The sequence below is a fragment of the Onychomys torridus genome, chromosome 3, assembly GCF_903995425.1.
Source record: "Onychomys torridus chromosome 3, mOncTor1.1, whole genome shotgun sequence".
NCBI classification, from domain to species: domain Eukaryota; kingdom Metazoa; phylum Chordata; class Mammalia; order Rodentia; family Cricetidae; genus Onychomys; species Onychomys torridus.
The window spans coordinates 137,852,771-137,864,097 of NC_050445.1; the positions used below are offsets into that span (position 1 = coordinate 137,852,771).

At 40.0% G+C, this 11,327-nt stretch overlaps 1 pseudogene; it reads left to right on the top strand.

The window, feature by feature from the left end:
- The first annotated feature begins 204 nt into the window (after nucleotides 1-204).
- Nucleotides 205-9,712, top strand: LOC118579760 (annotated as a pseudogene).
- The last annotated feature ends 1,615 nt before the right edge of the window (nucleotides 9,713-11,327 follow it).

The window sequence follows — 11,327 nt, forward strand, 5'->3', positions numbered from 1 at the left end:
TATAATGGTCCTGGGTGCATTCTCCTCCTGCAATTCTCCCTTTGCAGGTCAGAAGACTGGACCTCATGCTGCAGGCCAAGACAGCTGTCTGTTATTTCCTCTCATCCCTAGCTGGTATTGGGATAATTTGTATCTTGTTTAGGACCTATTTTAAAGAAGGGATGACACACATGTTCTGAGGGCAGGGGAAGATTTCTTCTCAACATGTTTTCAGAAAACATTTATATTAACAAGAACCTCATGAATAAACTTGATTCCTCAGACATGAAGGCAGACTCTCCTCCAGGTAAGAAAGCATTTTTTTTTCCTGCTTGTAGTGAGTGATGATATAAATGACAAATTGATGTTAGCCGCTGGCCATGCCTCTGGGTCACTGGAGTATTACTAAGTGTGTTGCCTGTAGACAGATGTGAAAGGTTGTGGGATTGTACGATGGAGAAGAGAAGGTGTTGTCTTTTACCATCTAGAGAAAATCCCACCACCCACATTATTGTATCTTTTCTACATATAAATACACATAAAAACATGTAACAAATTGTTTCAAAGTTAAACCATGGCATATTGATTTCCCCCTCTATCTGGTGACATGTCATAGTCTGTTGGCATCCAGGTGTTGAGTAGTTTCTTTCACTCTCTCCCTCCCGTCATGGGGACAGAACCCTGGACCTCACCCATGGTAGGAAGTATTGAAACTCTTTTAGAAGTGGTGACTAAAAGCTTGGTGACTTTAACATAAAATGTGACTTCTTGACTATTGCATATTTGAAGTTGGAAGTAAGCTGGAAGTCTTTAAAAGTGTATAATAAAATACTATGCAACTATAATAAAACGGATAAGGAAGACATAATGATATAGAATAATGTTCATCCAGATGTGCTGGCATAAGCCTGTAGTCACAAAACTCAGGAGTTAGAGGAAGCAGGGTTACTATGAGTTTGAGGCCATCTTGGACTACATAATGCATTCAAAGTCTGCTTGGGGTACATACCAAGACCCTGTCTCAAAAACAAAACAAAAAAATCATACTAAAAAAAACGTGATATTAAATCAAAGAAAATGATGGTCACAAATCAGTGTTTATGATGTTCCAATTGTGGAAAATGCACATTTATATGTAAAAGCTTTAAACATGTTGGAAAGATACATATCAAAGTACTGACAACACTCATTCTCAGAGTCAGGAATGAGTGATTTTGTGCATATTGTAATATTCTATAACTAACCTGACATTTTCTGTTTTCATTTTCCTATTATTTTGAACATCATATTTTAGTGTTAATCATGCACCAAAAGAGAAGAGTAGGAGAAAGAAGAGGAAATAGGAACAGAGCTGAAGACATGAATTTGGCTTGTCTTTCAACTCCTCAAAAGAAGACCATGAGTCATGAAAGTTGTCACAGATTCTCCAAGTTTCTTCTCACCTCATTCATAGTACTTTTACTGCTATTGAAAATCTTATTCTCAGTTGCTATGATCAGTAAGTATGCCCCTGGGAGAAATAAACACAGAGAAGAAAAGTGACTCATTAGACAGATGGTGACCGAGAAACCTGAGACAGACACTCTCTGGAGAGATGGATGACATAGGGAATTTCCCTCTGTTTCAGAATAACTCTTCTGTGAAAGTCATTCCATCTCACTGGAGAAGCATGCATTTGTTTGTTGATGTCACAGAGTGAAATCCTGGGGCATCTCTGTTAGGATCCAGTAACTAGAACACACCTGTGTTTCCTCTTCAGCAGAATTTGGATGCAAGACATCTATATTTTGGAATGAGTAGAGGGATGAGAAGACATGGACAGAGCTATTCCAGGCACAGTGCTCCAGTGGAGTTCCTTCTAATCATTTATTTTTTGTTCGAGATTGTGTGAGACCTGAAAGCTAATTTAGAAAATAGTGGAATTCTTTAAAGATTGGCCTTCAAATGTATCAAAAATTAAAAAGCACAAATTATATTTTTATGTAGATGTTTTATTCTTTCATGAAATAATTAGTAATATCCATTTACTATACACTGGGCAGCATGTCAGAGAGTCCAGAAATAGCTACAGCCCCCAGTCTCAGGAAATTTAGAGAACAGTCAGGTGAACCGGTGCTTAAAAAATTGCACGGGAAATGCTCTGCAGATGAGAAGTGAGGAGTAAGCACATTTGGCTAAGAGAAGCTTGGAGCAGATGACACCTAGACCTGTGTGTGCCAGCAATGTCCTAGACATGTGGGGATGTGGGAAATACAGGCAAATATTACTGTCATGTATAGTGCTACATGGAGTGTGGGGGCTATCACACCCCCACATTTCCCCAGAGTAGAAGCAGCAGAAAACATTAGATAGAAGGATGGAGGGGAGAGAACAAGATAGAAAATATAGGATATCCTCGAGTGGGCCTGGACCATAATCCATTGTGCCCTGACTGTCTCTGCCCTAGGGTTTTTAAAGGAATGCCAATGGGTGGAGCAAAGGCCTCCCCCAGCACAGCCAAGTGGAGGCCATCTCAGACACCTGGTACTAAGTTCCATAACTCAATCATCCTCTTTATGCAGACCTTCTGGGTAAAGCCCTAGGAAACCCAAATGGGCTCGAACAATGGAGAACTAAGCATGAAACTGTAGGGGCAGACAAAACTGGACTCAGATCACAAAACAGTGCATACCATATTACACAGGCATCCCCCTTAATGTTATTTTATCTAATAGCTGTTGCTCAACAACTAACCAACTTAAAACTTAGTAGGTTAATTGAACAATTTATTTAATTCTTTCTTGGTGGCTTGGCTTAGACTGGTCTCTCTTGGGAAGATTCCCATGGTCCTAGGTGAACTTATTCTTATGCAGTCATACATTAGTAACAGATAACCCAGCTTCCCATGGCAACTTCAGACTTTCAGAATGGATGGTGGCTGTAAGCCAAGCCCAAAACGGAGTGAACACACATGTGCCTTTGTGTATTTTAGTGGCAGAAGAACTCTTAAAGGCAGCTCAGATGAGGTGATGTAGATATAGACCAGTCTCTTGAGTAGGGAACTGCAAAGGCATAGTCTAAATGGATATTCACATAGGGAAGGTTGAGATGTGTGTCCAGTTTTGCAATGTGCCACAGATCCCCTGAAGAATGTGAAGCAGGACATGATAAAATTAAAACTGACTTATAGAAGTTTGCTCTTACAGAGGTGTGAAAACAAAGGCAAGGAGAAATTAGGACGTTGATTCAGAATCTGTTTGAGCAGCACTAGGGGTTTGATCCAAGGATCATTCTAGTGATGCACAGGAGAGGAGATGAGTTGGACCAAAAGGATGTGACATTTTGGTCAATACTGATAGCTGAGAATTAGGGGACACAGGAGTGAGATAATGACTTTAATATTCTGATTTCATAAAGTCAGCAATCATGAAGTTATTTGAAGAGGAAGTAGATGAGTAGCAGATTTGAGTTGGAATATGATAATTTAAGTTTTGTTTATGTTCTCCTGAATCTCAGATGCACAGTTTAGTTGATGCATATTAACATGTTTTAGGAAAGAGGTGTACATTTTAGAAGACCTCTGCTTATAGGCAGCAGATAACAAAAGCAGACTAAAACACAAAACAACGACTTCTACTCCCAACCCCACCCCAACAACCCAGGACAATGAATAGCACTAAGGAAGAGGTATTTGGAGGAGAAAGAGAGATACAGAAGGAACTGGATGCAATGTTCCATTTTAAGAGAGCTGGGTGTAGAAGGAAACAGGTAGGAAAGACAGGAAACAGCAGCAAGCAGGACCAGGCAAAACTGGAGGGAGTCGCTGTCTCCCAACAGCTAAGGAGGAAGAGAAGCAAGCTGGGTAATGTGAGAAGTCCACAGGAAGATGACTGATCAGTGGACATCAGGAACCATGACATCTAGTTCAGGAATGTTTGGTAAATGAGCAGAAGGGAAAGCCAGACTCTAGAGACTCCAGGAACAAGTTGGAGATGAGGAAGAGAAGAACGAAAATTCAATTTCTAGAGGAAGGATGAGTTAGTTTTAAGTTAGGAACTCTGTGAATGTGGGGACACTGATCAGAGCCAGCTGGGGTGGAGAAAAATACAGGAAATAAGAGGACAGAAACAAAGTCCTTTTGATCAGTGTCGGGCTTTTATAACTTCTGTGCTCAGGTAACCTGAACTGCTGTGGGTTAGGTCATTTCTCCCTCACCTTTCCTGGGGTGTGCACATACTTAATAGACCTTATCACCTAAGATGTAGTCTTCAGTGTGTCCTCCATGAAATGTTGAAGAGTCCCCAGGGTCATGGATCTGTCCTGTCCTTTCAGCTCTTCCTGAAAATATCTGTGGTCATAAATCACTAATAGCAGGGTTATACTGGCTGTGAGGGATTGGAAAAATATCTCTCTTTGTGGTAAGGTCTCATGTATTCCAGGCTAGCTATGAACTAACTAACTAATTATCTATCTATCTATCTATCTATCTATCTATCTATCTATCTATCTATCTATCTATCTTACTTACTAACTAACTAATCAACTAACCAACAACTAAGTTACCAACTAAGTTAACCAACCAGCCAACTAAACTAAACTAACTAGCTAGCTAAACCAACGAACCAACTATACTAACTTGGATAGTTAAAGATGACCTGAAATTTCCATTCTTCCGCATTCTAATTCCCAAGTGTTAGGGCCACAGCCTCCACACTCTGTGGTGATTGAGAATCTTTCCCAGGCAGGCTCTAATGACTCAGGCAATTGGACAATTATAGGTTTTGTTTCTACAAAGAACGCAAGAAGGTAAACGTAAAAAAAAAAAAAAAGTCTTAGCACTACCAGGAAAATGAATTGTTTTTATCCTGTTTTACAGCTTTGTTTAAAAAGTATTCTCAGCTTCTTGATGAAAAAGCAATTACAAAAGAACTGAATTACACTGACTTGGAGTGTACAAAACAGCATCCACTCTTGAAAGGTAAAACTTAATGTGCCTAAAATCAGCATTTCCAACAAGATTCTCAGGTAGATCCAGCAGCAAAGGGCACTATGGAGACATGACTTCATACCACACACTCAGTACCAGCTGCCTGTGGGGTCCTTTTTAGAAGTCTCCAGTCAGGCATAATTGAGATATGTGGCAGCATAGTGTCAATAAAGCAGAGTTCCAAGGAGGAAGAGGCAATACTAGGCTGAGCAGAATTTTATTAGAAATATAAAGGAGCTCCAGAAAGAATAAAGCAAATCTGATGGCGTGAATGTGAGCATCTCCAGGAAGTCATGTTCAATGGTGTATGTTTCAGATTTTATTTTTAATTAAAATATACATATATGCATGTGCCTGTGTGTGGGTTGGTGTATGTGTGTGCGGTGCCTGCAGGGGTAGAAGAGTGTGTCAGATCCCTGGAGCTGGAGTTAGATGTAGCTGTGAGTCACAGATTGTGGATGATGGGAACTGAACTCCATTCCTCTGTGAGAGCAGTCCACACTCTTAACCACTGAGCCATTTCTGTAGTCCCTGACGTGTTTTCATAATTGTGTATGTTGGTGATTGTGTGTGTGTTTGTGTACGAATGGGTGTAATGATCTTGTTGTGTGTGTGTGTGTGTGTGTGTGTGTGTGTGTATGTGTGAGTTTGTGTGTTTGTGATGATCTTGTTGCATTCTCAGTTACATGGTCTACAAACTGTAATTTACTCAAGATTTGAATAGAGAATTTGTTTTTCTAGTAAACTAAGCTGGAAGGTGGACTGACGAACGTGTATTACTTATATTTAGGAAAGCGAGAGGAATGCTTAAGGCTATCCATCACTTTGGTCCTGAGTAAGCAAAGATTCTCAACTGTCTTTGACATTTGTAACTGAGATGTCCTTGTAATACACCATCTGGCCCTAAATAGGCTATTTGTTTACAGTCTTTGTCAACAGACCTTTTGGAAAACACATGTTTCCCTAGACCATTTGAGCTTGTCTGGGGTTCCTGCCTTTCTCAGCAGATCTCTCTCTCTCTTTACTCACTGTATCCTTTGTTGTAAAGAAGCCGGAAGTCCCATTCAGGGAGTCTTTGCCTATGCCTACATCTTGATCTGTTGACTTTATTTTTTTTCTGTAACAATTTCAGGGTTCCAGGCCCCACAGTAAAGTGTTTGATCCATTTAGAGTCTATTTTGAAGTCAATTTTCACACAGAATGGCTGTGGATCTAGATTCATTCTTCTGCACATTGGTACCTAGTTTTCACGCACAGTTTGTTGAGGAGCCTATTTTCCTCCGATATGTATTTCTAGTGAAAAGTCTGGTGGCTGTAGCTGTGTGGGTTCATGTTTGTGGTTCTCTTTTGTCTTCGTGATCAGTGTGTCTGCTTTTGTGGTACCATGCTCTAGTGTAGCCTGAAGTCAGGTCTGGTGATACCTCCAACATCATTCTTTTTCCTTCAGGATTGCTCTGGCTCTTCACTGTTTTTTGCACTTCTATATGATTTTTGAGATTGTTTTGTTCATTTATCTGAAGAAGAATCTTGGAATTTTTATGGGGACTTCATTCATCTGTTCACATTTAGGGTTTTAACATAAGACTTTAATTTTCTGTTTCATTTCAGTTTTTCCACCCTTGAGGGTTCACTGATATCTCTGTTGCCTTCAGGATGCAATTCACACCCTGAAATACTTCAAATACATTTTTCAGATATAAAATTTCCATTCAGTATTTACATCTTTCTTTGTTGATGATTTACATGTTTTAAAAACTTATTTCTAGATGTTTTTATTTTCTTCTTGTAACATCTATCATGGGCATTTTAAAGTTTGTAGATAAACCTATAGTTTTGTTGTAATATATTGCTTGTTGTAATATATTGACTTCCACTTTTATCATCACTAATTAAAAATATCTGTCTGCTAACTCTGAAATTTTACTGCCTTGGTTAATGGTATCAATTGTTTTCATGTATAAATATGTATATATTTATGTAATATGAGAACTTTCTTGTTCTTAGTATGATGAGTTCTATTCTTTGATGACCCAGACTGTTTGGCATTATGTCCTCAGGGTCTAAGTGTCCTTACACTCTATTTTCCTAACAGCATCCCAGTAGGACAAAGGGGCATTGAAGTTGGTGTCCACAGAGGTAGACTGGGTTTGCTTGGCATCTGAGGGGAGAGCAGCTCCTTGTTGTATCTGGAGAAGCGGGGAGTCCCAGCTTCCATGTGGTCTCCACATCAAGCAGGTTTTAAAATAACTCTATGACATTGCTCTTACATTCCCTTCTTCCCCAAAGATAAAGTCTGGAGCTGCTGCCCAAAGGACTGGAAACCATTTAGTTTCCCACTGCTACTTCCCTACGATTGACTCAGCATCTTACAGCGAGAGTGAGGAGAAGTGCTCCAGCATGGGTGCTCATCTGATGGTGATCCACAGCCAGGAAGAGCAGGTGCATCCTGAGAGAGAGTGGGGCCTGGGCCCGGCTTGCTGTTTGCCTCTTTTTACTAAGAGGGAGTTTTGTTGACATAGGTGTTGCTGATGTGGAGGAAGGCTTTCCACCAGGTAGCTGGATAGGATGCTTCAGCTTTGGCATTCTCCACCTTGCCCCTGCTTCGTGACGCTAACAACCCACAAGGAACCATGGCAACAGAAATGCAATGCCTGAGGGTGGAGGGAAGGATGAAATGTTTCAGCTGGAAAGAGTAGTGTGTGATTCCAGCACTCTAAAGCTTCCTGTAGTACCCACTGCCTAACAGAAGAGAGAGAGGATCAAATCAGGAGAGTCCCAGCCAACCATCAGAAATGAAATATCTGAGGTTATGAATGGAGAATGCTTAAATCTGCTAAATTCTCTCAGGCACAACATTCAAGAATGGTGTTGGGGAAGAAAAGATGGGAGTGAGTCTGATATGAGAATTCATTATGATCACAGACAGAGATTGTTTCCAGTGTCATGGAAATCAGAGTAATGACTTTGTGTCCTGGTCAGCTAGAGAAGCTAGCATTCCTGGGGGTAGGGGTGGCTCTTCTATTCCTTGATCATTTCTTTGTCTTCTCATCTCATTGTGACCAGAAATAAGTCAGTCAAAATATCACAATGTACCTCTAAAATGTATAGTTAATGAGTATTAGTCTATAATTTGAAAACTATTGAAGTACCTAAAGAGATGAATAGGATTTGATTATTATATATTTCCATATGTGCATCATATTGGACCTATAACTTTGTATAGTTAGAATAACTTTTAAAAGATCTTGTAAAAATTCTATAATTGAAAAAGAATCACTCCATCCAGGCTGAATTCTGTATCTGTCTTTCCTCTTAGGATTTCATCACCAAGATCCTAGTTCCTAACGCTGATTATTATATTGGGCTTTCGGATCCAGGTCATCGACAGTGGCAATGGGTTGATCTGACACCATACAATGAAAATTCTACGTGAGTTTAGAGTTACTTCTGGGAGTCCTGGGTCCTGTAGTATGAGAAGACTTTAGAGTGTTCCAGCTGTTGATTATGAAACTAAAACAGCTCACTCCTGGTGTGAGTGCTGGAGATGGAGTTACTTTATCCCCATTTCCTCATTAAGGAGTCCTGTGAGGTACATGTTACTGATACTCTAGGAGAGATGAGGAAGTTGAGTTTGAAGAGTGTAGGATGATAAGTACCCAGGGCACCCAACCAAGGTGCTATACCATGGTGGGTTTCATTATGCTTTCTGTCACTCTCTATATTTAACAATAGGATTTAATTTATTTTTATTTGTGTGTATATCTGTGTCTCTCTTGAGTGTGTGCCATGTGTATGTGGGTGCCAATGGAGCCCAAAAGAGGGTGTTGAATTCTTCATAGCTGAGGTCACAGGTGGTGTGACCATGTCAATATGTGTGCTGGGAACAGAACTCTCACATTTTCTGGAAAAGCAGCAAGTACTCTTAATATCTGAGCCATCTCTCCAGTTTTCATTAATAGTTATAATAAAAATTAATGTCAAGACCATAACTGATTATTTCTTATAAATCAAAAGCCTGAATTCTGATATTGTTATGTGTTGTATTTCTATAATTATTTAAAAACTCTAATATCTTACTATGTTCCCATAGTCTATCCTGATTTCTGCTGTGAGATATAGGGAGTAATGTTATTCTCGTTCTCAGTCTTCAGAGAAGAAAAGGAGGAATCGAGGATGTTAAATTACTTGTCCTAGATGACAGAAATAAGCATATTATCTAGATATTTTAAACATCTTTTCAGTCTCTAACATAAAACCATTATAAAATGAAAAAAAAAACCCTGTATTAAAATACAAGAATAAGGAGAGACCTTTTCATCATGTAAGTAAGCAGATGGAATGACAGTCCCTGAGTACCAAGACCTGGGGATGAAGTAGAATAAAGTAGCCTATGGGATGTGTTCTGAGACAACACTGAAGTAACGAGCTAGGAGAATATTGAATGTGGTGGGTCTGTTTTTCAGGAACATGTCAGACATGGGTGGTGGAGAATGGTTGAATTGTAGACACCTGAACCTGATTTCTACAAGTTTCCACTGCATCCTCATCTTGCTTACTCTTGTTTTCTCTTTGCCAGCATCACTGTGGGAAACACCCTGATGCTCTTTCCTCCTTTCTAGGTTCTGGCACCCAGGTGAGCCCAACAACCACAAGAACAACGAAAAATGTGTTGAAATACGTTATCTATCTTCTAGTTGGGGCTGGAATGACATCACTTGCAGTTTTACACGGAAGTCAGTTTGTCAGATGAAGAAAATATATTTATGAATCAAGCTTTTTCCATGGACATGGATTACATCTTTATCCAGCATTACACAGATACCTGCAAAGATTCTTGTGGAAGAGATGACCATAGAAATTTAGGTAGGCATTCAACACTTATCCATATGATAAGACTGGTCTCCATATATACTTATTTATTCATCCTTAGCTCTTTATATAATGAGAGTTTCCCATATACCAGAGTCTCGAGACCCTACAGGATCCCTTTGTGTATATGTAGAAGCACACAAGCTTCTCTGTCCATTCTTAGATTCCTAAAGTCTTATTTGATGATAGAATTGTATGATGTGGACCCTCTACTAATTTCTTTCTCCTTATTCCTCTGTGTTTAGATTAATGATGTATAATTGACAAATAAATTATGTATATTTACATTACACTGTCTTGACTTGATATGGAAATGCATTGGGTAATGGCTACCACAATCAGGTGAACAGCACCCTCTATTATATAACTTAGTTGTCTGTGTTCTGTGTGTGTGGTGTAGAACATTTAGAGATTTTTTAAAAATACTTTGGGGCCTTTATTATGCACTGGTACTTTTCCTATCATTTTTTTTTAATTTCAAATTTTTTAAATACGGATATTTGTGTTTAATTTTACATATCAGCCATGGGTTCCCCTGTCCTCCCCCCTCCTGCCCCTGCCCCCACTTTCCCCTCAGCCACTCCCCCCCATTTCCATCTCCTCCAGGGCAAAGATTCCCCTGGGGATTCAGCTCAACCTGGTAGATTCAGTACAGGCATGTCCAGTCCCCTGCTTCCAGGCTGAGCAAAGTGTCCCCATAAAAGCCCCAGGTTCCAAACAGCCAGCTCATGCACTAAAGACTGGTTTGGGTCCCACTGCCTCGGTGTCTCCCAAACAGTTCAAGCTATTCAATCTTGGTCTCAACAATTCTTGCTCTTACAATCCCTTCTCTTTCTTGCCAATTGGACTCCTGGAGCTCCATCTGGGGCCTGGCCAAGGATCTCTGCATCCACTTCCATCAGTTATTGGATGAGAGTTCTAGCATGACAGTTAGGGTGTTTGGCCATCTGATCACCAGACTAGGTCAGTTCAGGCTTTCTCTCGACCATTGCCAGTAGTCTACAGAGGATGTATCATTGTGGATTTCTGGGGACCTCTCTAGCACTTTGATTCTTCCTGTTCTCATGTGTTCTTCATTTATAATGGTCTGTTATTTCTTGTTCTCCCTTTCTGTTCTTGATCCAGCTGGGATCTCCTGTTCCCCTAAGCTCTCTTTCCCTCGAACCTTGCCCTTCATTACCCCCACTCACGTCCAGGTTGTTAATGTAGATCTCATCCATTTCTCTGTCATTGGGCGATCCCTGTGTCTTTCTCAGGGTCCTGTTTTCTAGGTAGCCTCCCTGGAGTTGTGTATCAGTCTAGTCATCTTTGTTTTACATCTAGTATCCTCCTATGAGTGAGTACATACCATGTTTGCCTTTTTGAGTCTGGGTTACCTCACTCAGGATGATTTTTTTCTAGATCCATCCATTTGCCTGCATACCTCACGATGTCATTGTTTTTCTCTGTTGAGTAGTACTCCATTGTGTATATGTACCACATTTTATTTATCCATTCTTCAGTTAAAGGGCAC